This window comes from Mauremys reevesii, linkage group 2 (assembly GCF_016161935.1).
Source record: "Mauremys reevesii isolate NIE-2019 linkage group 2, ASM1616193v1, whole genome shotgun sequence".
In the NCBI taxonomy this organism is placed as follows: domain Eukaryota; kingdom Metazoa; phylum Chordata; order Testudines; family Geoemydidae; genus Mauremys; species Mauremys reevesii.
The window spans coordinates 264,670,675-264,681,898 of NC_052624.1; positions in this window are offsets into that span (position 1 = coordinate 264,670,675).

Sequence of the window (11,224 nt, forward strand, 5' to 3'; positions counted from 1 at the left end):
GTCAGTAGTGGATGTTTGTGTAGACAATTGGTAGGGGGCAGAGAGGCATTTCCTTGTTTTCTTTTTTTTTGGTTGGTAATTTGTAGCTATGAGGAAGTTGAGACAAAACTGATGGATTAGTTATTAATGGGGATTGTATTTCAAATATCTGTCAAAGGGTACCCATTAATAATCCCTAGCTCTTATACAGCACTTTTTGCCTAAACGAACAAATACAAACCTGAAATGAATAATAATTGCCATGTAAATGACATTCAGACTACACTGCATTTATATGGAAAGTTTTCTCCCTAATTATTTATCCTTTTTCCTCTGTCCAAATGGAGGGCTATATTCCGCCCCACACTGCATGAGCATTCTGGGGACAGGAATAGGATGACCAGATAGCAAGTGTGAAAAACTGGGACACTTTTTTTGGTGGGGCACGGTTCGGGTTTAGTTGCGTATATAAGACAAAGCCCCTAATGTTGGGACAGTCCCAATAATATCAGAATGTCTGGTCACCCTATAACAGCTGGAGACTTTTTTTTTAATGAAAATTGAGGTTCTGGAGAACAAAATGACAACCTCAGATATATATATGTTGTCTCACTGACCTGGTACAATCCAGCCCAAAGTGAACCCTGTAAAGGACATTCCATGGGGCAACATTTCCAAGTTTTGAATATGCAGATAGGATATTAAGTGAAAATTAGTGGCATACGTGAAATGAGTTGATGAGTTCAATCCATTTCCTGACAAGTGTCCACATCACAAAACTACCCTGTTCTAACTGGTATCTTTGTTGAAAGCACTACCAGGGAGCCAAAGATGAGCATGGAAGTGGAACCATCGTGTCCCTGCTAGATATCGTCTCTTGGGGTCAGTGTTGAGGACCATTGATGGGTCCGTATGAGGACAATTGAACTGTCAATGCTTATACTGTACCTATCCTAAAGATGCAGACCTTTGATCTATGAACCTTCAATCCAGCAACTTTCCAAAATACAAAATTAGATCAAAAACTGCTAAAGGAATATTTAAATCTCATGGAACCCAGTTCAGGTACTTTTTACTCTTATGGTAAATAAAATATATAGGACTCTGGAGTGCAGCTCAGCAGGTAGGATTTTTGTGTTTCTGGGAAATCTGGCCCCACAACAGTAGCAACAGCAAATCTTAATAATCTAAACAGAGTTGTCATGACTTTCCTTGTGTCTGACAGCAATATCTGGATTTAAATTATAACGGCAGGGCCAACTAGGAGAAAAATGACTGCAGAAATCACACGGATTTGAAGCGAAGTCCCTACAGAAGTCTTGTAAATCTTGGCAAAAAAAAAAAAAAAGTCTTATAGATTTCTACTCTTCAGCTCATGGTGTGCTGGTTACTAGAAACAGTATATATAAGATACAAACATAAAAAGCAGTACATTCTACATACATCTGCATATTACAACAAAAACCACATTAGACAAATGATTTGAATTCCAATATAAGTTTATTCAAAGAAACCTAACAAAGCAAAGGGCCAGTTCCTTCATTTCTTACTTGGGCAAAACTCCCATTGAAGCCAATCCAGCAGACATTCTGGGGGATTTGCAAGTTTGTGTGGGCCCTTTGGAATGCAGAGCCGGTCATGAAACTTGGAAATTTTTTTCCAGATAATTACATCATGCAACCAATGCTACACATGCACTGCTGATTGAAACATCTAACCAGCTGTTATGAAAATATGGCTTGTTTTTAATTTAATTTTATGATGTGTGAGTTGGGGAGGGGGGAGATCAGAGGAGTGTGTCAGAGTATTTCTTGTTATCTCTGTCCCTATTGACCTAGCACATGTGCATTTAATGCATTTAATGCCCTGTTGGTCCTCCATAACTGTAAAATTAAATTAAGAAAATAATCTGTTCTAGTTTCCAGATAAACAAAAGCACTGATTAAATGTAAACAAGGCTTAATGACAACACAGTCCTAATTTCCAGTTGGAGTTGCTGCCTGATACAGCTGGATGGAGGAGGAAAGGCCCCTTCAAGCTACAACAAGCTGCCTTTTGGTAAATGGTTTTTTTTTTTTTTTTTTTAATTTTTGACCTTTCACTCAAGTCCTAATAGATCAAATGTTGGAAGAAATAATGAAAACATTTCTGAGGGAAGAGCTGAAATTAAAGGTTCAAATAGCCATAGTCTCACGATAGAGGCAGAGGGCCAGATTGGAGCCAGCTGCTGCACAGAAGAACAAAGGGAGGAGGCAGTAAGATCTTCTTCTCTCTTAGTCCCCCCACCCAGAGGGCCTGGCACAATTGTAGTTCCTGGGCTCGCCTGAGTGAGAGCTTGTCGACATGTGACTACTCAGGAAAATGAATTCAAATCAACTTTTAAAGTGAATTATACTTGTCTACACAGGGACACTCAGGAACATTGATCTGAATTAGCTAAAGGTTTGAATTAAAAGTAGGTTAATTAAACTGCTTTAAACCCTGTGTGGAAACTCTCATTCAGAATTAAAATGTCTTAATTCAGTTTAGTTTAATTCAAGACCTCTTTAAGAGTGACCACACAGGCGTTTAATGCAATTTAACTAATCCACTTTAGAAGTTAATTCAGAATAACTTTCTTGAGTGTCTCCATGTAGATAAACCCTTAGATGGACTGCTCCCTGAGCACTAGTCAACCTAAAGGGGAAGGAAGCAGTCCCATGGTCAGCAGAGCTATGGAGGAGAGCGCAGCTACATCCATTGCCTGTAGAGATAACCTGGCCCAGAGCGACAGGCCATGCGTGTCGAAGACAAGTTCCACAGATTTACCACAAACAATCTACATTTTGGTAATATGTTTTTACTTCCTTTTTGACCTTTCACTTAGCATCAAATAGAAAACATGGTCAGAAGGAATAACACAAATATTTAAAAGTAAATTATTATTGTACGTTATTTTGTATTGTCATAGTTCCCAGTATCCCCACTCATATACCTGGACCCCATTGCGCTAGGCACCGTACAAACGTAGAACAAAAAGATGGTCCCTGCCCCAAAGAGCTTACATCTAAGCAAAACTTTCTACTAAAAGGTAGAGGCCAAATTTATTCTCTCTGGTTTGGAATCCGATTTTCCAAAATAGAAGATGAGTTTTGCCTCACCTCCTTAGGCAACCATGACAGCTACTGAATACAGATTCCTCTTCAGTAGAAACTGGTTCCTCGGAGTGTACACCATTTCCAGAATGTTTTTGGGGAACTCAAAGTAATGAAACATTTGTTAGATTCACTAGTAATCCACAAAGAATCAGTGGAAGTTCTGAAGGAATCAACCAGGGTAAAGATTAAAAGGGAGCTGAGGTAAATGATAGCACAAGAAAAAAAAAAGCTTTCTTGCTAAACCATCAAGTAGATTACTGTGCAAACAGAGACAAAAGAAGCAATGCCTGGGCTGCCAGAGAGAGGTAACTTTGAATTTCTAGGTTTTTTAATGTCTGTGCTTTCTGAGAAAGCTACAGTATTCTTGAATGTTCTCCACTCTGCCCTTGGCAATTGATATATATTTACAAACTCTAACTCTGAGTCAGCAAAGCTTTTTGCCATATGCAATCAGAGTCCTGTCCAACTCTTCAGCATATTAATAGTCAAGTGGATTTGGAGGAGGCAACTCTCCAGTTTGCTCTGCAGGACAAATTCAAGATCAGTAATTCACTATCACTGTCTGATACCACAGTGTTTTGACATCAGATGTCATTGTGTGATGGTATTTTGCTAGCTGACCATTTCGAGGTCAGCTAAATGGTGACTGCAGAATATGGATCAAACTCAGTTACATGATGGTAATACCACAGAATTTGAGTCCAGCATTGGTCTTAGATTGATATTTTTCACTGTAGATACATTCAAAACTTTCACCCTCCTTGACAGAAAGTTCTTGAAGCCCAGGGATCACTTTGGAGGAGAAGCAGGTTCCGTTTGGCATTTGCCTATATAGAATATGTATTCAAAGCGTTGCTGAAAATCTTCAGTCTCTTCAAATGAAAATGCTGAAAAGTAACATTCTGATTGACTGTGTGTTAAGCATACAGATTAGATAATTTTGTTCTGCTGCACTTGGCAATGTATCAAAATCTTTCTTTAGTAAAGACTGCCAAACAAACTGATAGCATTTTCACAAAACCTGTTTGAGTATACCACGAATTTAAATGGATTACGTTTGTCTGACTAGCAAACCCTAGCTGAATGCAAAAAGAACACGAGTACTTGTGGCACCTTAGAGACTAACACATTTATTTAAGCATAAGCTTTCATGGGCTAAAATCCACTTCATCAGGTTTTAGCCCACAAAAGCTTATGCTCAAATAAATGTGTTAGTCTCTAAGGTGCCACAAGTACTCCTTGTTCTTTTTGCTGATACAGACTAACACAGCTACCACTCTGAAACCTAGTTGCATGGTTACAAAAGCCATTATTCTGCTATCTGTTGTTAATTGATGCTACCTTAAAATCCATAGCAAGTACCCCAGACTTCAGTGGTGGTAAAAAAAGGTGAAAAACCTTAGACACTGATTGTTTTATTCATTTTGGCTGTCATCTTGATTCACAGCGTGAGCTGCTAGTGACACTGCCTTTTATTTTTAGACAGCATCCTTGGTGTTGGCGAAATGCTTCCCAGGGAGACAATCATAAACTGTAGAGAACACAAATGTTTTAGAATTTAAGGACAAGAAGCTCAGTCATAGAATCATAGCCATCTGAGATGGAAAAGACTAGATCATTCTATTCCTCCCCCTTACAAGAGCATGTTTGTTGGCGCACTCTAGTTTGCAATGACTGAGGTCAAGTCTGGGCTACAGCTTTCTGATGGCATAGCTATGTCAGGCAGGCTTGTGAAGAGGAGGGATCATCTAGTGTAGACATGACCTAGGGCTTGTCTACATGGGAAAGAGTTACCAGTTACACCATATAGTTATACTGCTTATAACCCACTGGGTGGGCACCCTTATTCCAGCAGAAGAGTAGCTTTTTCCAGTTTAGCTTAAACTCTTTCTTATATGGGGTTTACTGGTATAACTTTATCAGTTTAAATTCATACCTCAGCTTATATTGAATAAACTTTCCAGTGTAGATGAAGTTTTAAGGAGTTTGGTGGCAATCAGGGAAATGACATGTTGACTAGATAGGACCAAGGGTGAAAGTAAAATACAGCTCTTACCAGAAGGGGCGGGGCCTCAGACAGAACGGGTGGGGCCAGGGTGGAAGTAAATTACATTTCTTACCAGTATAGTCCAAACACAAGCAACCCACCTCTCCTACATACTTCATGGATTCCTCCTATTGCATGACTTAGTTATAGAAAATAAAGCTACTATTACTACTACCAGTGCTGTCTGTAATAAAACTTTGCTATTGGAATAAGCCTGAAAAACTGAAAACTCACTGTCACATTTTTCTCCTTGTCCTCCTGCCTCCTCCTCCAGGCAGGCTGCCCGACGCGGCTAGGCTCCACATTCACCCAACCCCCGCACTCAGCAGGGGCTGTAGGGGCTCCCCTCTAGCTTGTAGCAGGGAGCAGGGGGACTGGCTGAGGGAGAAGCCTCCCCAGATAGCCTGCTGCCTGCATAAGAACAGTTTAAACGCGGTCTGAACCGCAGGATTCGGGGCTATTTCTGGCATCCTTGTTAATTTCACTCACGGTTGTTGAGGCGGGGGACGGAGGTGTGTGACCAAAGCCAGGGCAGTTCTTTTCTGTCCCCTGGATGAGGCGATCTTCAATAATACAATACACAAAAAATACAATCCAAATCAGGAATCATTTCTTAGAAATTTCTTGGAACCATTTCTTGGAAATGGTTCCTGATTTTGATTGTATTTTTTGTGTATTATATTGTTGAAGATCGCCTCATCCAGGGGGCAGAAAAGAACTGCCTCGACTTTGGTCACACCTCTCCCCCCCAAACAACCTTGAGTGAAATTAACAAGGATGCCAGAAATAGCCCCGAATCCCACAGGTAAACAAACTGGCCTGGCCTGACAGGGGCTTTCCCTGCACAAGCGGCAGAACAAGTTTGGGAAACACTGCCTTAGGTGAAAGATTTAATAGGCATTAATTCTCAGCGCATTGACAGGTGTTTATTAGACTTTTCTAATCCCACCTCTAGCTCAAATATAGTTGATGGTAGAGGATCCTTTACTGTTAGTTTAGGATGCTGAAGTACCTGACATGATCATTTCCAGCTCCCTTTTGCTGTCAACATCTAAGAGATTAGTGGTAGCTCTGGAGGAAGATGATTTAATACCAGTAATCATAATAGATTCCATCAGGCGCATTTCACGGACATTACAAAAAGAGGCATCACTACGGATGGAGCTACTGAAATGGAGCCATCTCTGGGGTGGAGCACAGCTACTTACCATTGCTCAGAAGTACTGCAATAGAAAAGAGTTTAGAGCAGAGAATGAAGATTACCCATTCACGTGAAACTGCAGGGGCAATTCTGGTAGGCTGAATGTAATTACTGACAATGGAATTTATATGGGACATCCTGCCTATTCTTACACAACATGATCTTTAATTACTACAAGTGATTAAGACAGTAGTTTTACACCTGACTGGCTGTGTTGATTGAAACAAATGTAACAATATAGGTTCAAGAAGGTGGGTAGGGAACAAAGAGATGCAGGTGTCCCATCCACTGTTGACTGAATCTGCCTACTGGCCCAGGGCAGTGCCTAATGGCACACTCTGACATGTGAGTCAAATAAGTCACAGGCAGTAAAAATGGCAGAGATCATTATTTTTGTTCTGCCTTGGCATTGGATTGAGAAAATTAGACACAATTCTCAGTCATTGACGCTGACAAAGAATATGGTCTAAAATGGTCCCTGTCATCAGTGAATTCTTTCACAAGCCAAAGGAAAGATATTTGGGAGTGCGTGGACAGGGGTTTGATTAATCACTCATACATAGCAGGCACTCACAGACCAGTGCTTTCGACAACTTTTACAAACATACTGCAGCAATGTATTTCTTGAAAAAGTATTTTTGCTGACAGATTCTTTCCACAACAGTTACGGAGAGAATCATTGCTGGAAGACAACAGCCATATTTCCCTAGTAACTTTGAAATGTATCTGTTTCATTGATATATTTATATAGGCCATCATGGCTTCTTAGATTCTACAGTGCTAGCTTGATACCGACAGCCTTCAGAGCTGCTAGAGAAATATGAATGTTGGTTTCTAGCCATTATTAGTATGGCTAGAACTGTACATTGCTAATCAATAGCTGTACATTGCTAATCAATAGCTTAGTTTTGATTAGATGAGAAAAAGACTGAGAGAGTTGCTGATCTGGCAGCTGTAGGCAACAAAGTTTACTCAAGAGGCACAGGACAAACCACAGCTGTGCAGGATTCCCCACCTTGCCCAATCAGTAAATACACCTGGCCTGGCACAGCCACTTAAAGGGGTGGGAGGAAAGTTCATTCTCCACATCTCACCGTGTGGTCCTTTTCACTTATAACGCTAATAAAGGAGACCATGTGAATGGTAGTGGTGGTATTTTTAGTCCTGGAACAGGGCTGAAAGAAGCAGCCAAAGCAGGGGCTGCTGCACTGGGGGGAGAGGGTAAAATGGGGCCCAGATGGGGTGACCCTCACCCCAGCCCCTCTCTGGACCAAAGACTAGGCGGGGGCAGGGAAGGGTCCTCTACTATTGGGAAACTAAGATCAAATTGGTGCCTCCCCTCCCCAGTCACTCATGTGGCCTTGGAGAAAAACTACAGAGAGGAATCAGGCAGAGACTTGAGCCAGAAGCAGCTAAAGCAGGGACTTCTGGACATTCAGAGAACTTTCTACAGTGTTGACTGAACTTTCTCTGCACTGTGCTGATTGGCTATGGACTAGTGTAATTTGGGGAAGTGGTTTTATTTGGATAGACTGGGTTTGGTCGGCTTACATCAGATTTAGGTGTGGACACATGCCTGTGCTGCCAAAAGGTGACTTCTGTTGACAGAGCCTTGTAGCATAGATCAGGCCTTATTCTGGTTTAGCTTTAACCCATTCCTAATCAATTTAAGCTAAACTGAAGTTAATCTTGTTAGACAAACCCTTAGATTTGGTACACACAGAAATCACCCTAGTTTAATGAAAAGCATGAGTTAGAACCAACTTAGTTAAACTCATGCATGATCTCTGTGTTTCAAGACCTTGCCAAGGAGTCATTGAAATAATTTCATGTAGGGTGCTACTCATCCTTTAGCTTTGTCTACTGGGGCCTTATATCTTTACTTTCCCAGATTTTCTCATTCTTCCATTCACTTTGTTCTACAGTTCCACACCCACTTTTTTTCTTTAATAATGAATTTGTCAGCCTAGAATTTTGTGTCACCTGAACAGGTGATTTTCATCCTTTATTTTCAAATGGGAAATATTGTTTAAGAATTACACACTCCCACCCTTCCTGTGTTATTTCTACTTCAGTATCTTTTTGCCACCATGGTCCCTCTCTTTTGCCACTGGGCTCCAGTGATCACATGGGTCACGCTACTATAAGCTTCCATTGACTCTCACAGGAGCTGGATGGGGCCCACAATTTGCTATTGTAATTTGCTGAGCAACCTCAGTTTCCAGTGATGTTAATGGAGATTAAGGGCATTTAGCCCTTTGTGGACGTTACTTGGTACCTTGCAGGATCAGGGCTCCAGTGATAAAAACAAACTGTGGGCCCAATCCAGCTCCTGTGGAAATAAGTGAAAAAACTTCCATTGATTTCAGTGGGAGCAGAATCAAGTCCTGTGGTCATAGAATCATAGAATCATAGAATCTCAGGGTTGGAAGGGACCTCAGGAGGTCATCTAGTCCAACCCCCTGCTCAAAGCAGGACCATACCCAACTAAATCATCCCAGCCAGGGCTTTGTCAAGCCTGACCTTAAAAACCTCTAAGGAAGGAGATTCCACCACCTCCCTAGGTAACCCATTCCAGTTCTTCACCACCCTACTAGTGAAAAAGTTTTTCCTAATGTCCAACCTAAACCTCCCCCTCTGCAACTTGAGACCATTACTCCTTGTTCTGTCATCTTCTATCACTGAGAACAGTCTAGATCCATCCTCTTTGGAACCCCCTTTCAGGTAGTTGAAAGCAGCTATCAAATCCCCCCTCATTCTTCTCTTCTGCAGGCTAAACAATCCCAGTTCCCTCAGCCTCTCCTCATAAGTCATGTGCTCCAGCCCCCTAATCATTTTTGTTGCCCTCCGCTGGACTGTCTCCAATTTATCCATATCCTTCTTGTCCCAATTCTGCCTTCAAATAAGTCCAGAGGAAATCTCTGTGTGTTGCACCCATTAAAAGGTAGGGAGAGCTGGGTCCTGTATTGTAAATGCGATCTGCAGCTCCATCTAGAACACTCTGAGGGCTTGGCTACACTTGCAAGTTGCAGCGCTGGTAGAGGCTTTCCAGCGCTGCAATTAGTAACTGTCCACACCTGCAAGGCACATCCAGCGCTGCAACTCCCTGGCTGCAGCGCTGGCTGTACACCTGGTCAGGTTGGGGTGTAGCGATTGCAGCGCTGGTGATCCAGCGCTGCTCATCAAGTGTGGACACACACCAGCGCTTTTATTGGCCTCCAGGGAATAAGGAGATATCCCAGAATGCTTTTAACTAAATTACTCTCTTTGTTTTGTTATGCAGCCTCTCTTTGTTTTGTTGTGAACTCCGATCGATCAGAGCTCCGTTGAACTGCTTATCTAAAAAAACAAACACTGATCACAGCAAACAGGAGCTATCTGTACCTGGCTGTGAACGATCAAATGAGAGGCAGGGAGTGAATGTTTGCTTGACAGAGAAACAGCGTTGGATGCAGGCTGTTTGCAATTAAGACTAAGGGTTCGTGAACATTTTGTGATTTTTCAATCCAGGAAGCTAACACACAGTGTTGGCTCCAAAAATCCACTCTCTCTATCTTCCCCGCTCCCTGTCACAGTACACCACAACATTTTGTGATTTTTCAATCCAGGAAGCTAACACACGGTGTTGGCTCCAAAAATCCACTCTCTCTATCTTCCCCGCTCCCTGTCACAGTACACCACCCTCCACCCCCCTCTTTTGAAAAGCACGTTGTTGCCACTTGAATGCTGGGATAGCTGCCTATAATGCAGCACTCCCAACAGCGCTGCAAATGCGGCCACACACCAACGCTGGTAGCTGTGAGTGTGGCCACACACCAGCGCTGCTCCTACACAGCTGGATGACCAGCGCTGCAAACTACCAGCACTGCAAACCGTAAGTGTAGCCAGAGAAGTTATGGGAAGCAAATAAAGGCCACAATCCTACAGAAAACTGCAAGTGGGCTGATCCCTGAATTCATGCATAGCAGCACTTAAGTTAATTGGTCTTCCTGGGCATGCAGGGGTCCTTATACATGGCGCACCTGGCAGGCTCAGGATCAGTTAGAGATTTTTGCCATCAGAGAACTTCCCACCCTGCTCCTTCCACTGATAAGCCTAAGAGTCAGAAGTTACAATATGCTAACTCTCAATAGCTCAAGCACTGGGACTCTTTCTAGCAGGAAATGCATGACAATTTTTTCATGTTAAAAAGTTGTGCTAAATATAGAATCTTGATTCATGGCCAAAACAAAGCCCACTAGCAATCACAATAGGAGGGCTTCTTCCTCCGTGTTACCACTGAGATCCTCTAGGTCTTGCTCTAGACCTGGTGAATGCAGATGCTTGTTCTAAAGCTAAATTGGTTCAGCTCTGGGAATGGATTGTAGCCACGATATAGATATCAGGATAGTGTGTGTATATACATATACATTTATATCTGTATAGCCAGTTCATGTGATTTTTTTAAAGGCTTTAATTGTATTATGCATAGGGTTTGGTTTTTTTTAATGGAATTCATCACCATAGAATCTAGGTATCTCAGAGCTGGTTGAAAAATGCCAATTTTTCACAGGAAATTTAAAACAAAAACTTGTTTAAACTGCCATTTCCCGTAATGTTTGGGTTTTGCATGAAAAAGTGTAACCAGAATGTTTTTGGTTTTCAAAAATATTTTTGGTAAAAGAATTCTGGGTTTCAGTACAACTGAATTTCACTGCCACCCAATCATTTTTTATAGAAAACATTTCATTTTTGTCCAAATAGCAGAAAATTTTGTTGCAAATTAAAATTTTCCATGAACCTTTTTACTTTCAAGATTTTCAAAGAATGTTTGGACCAGTTCTACCTCAAACATTAAATAAAGCCTTGCAACCCTCCTGC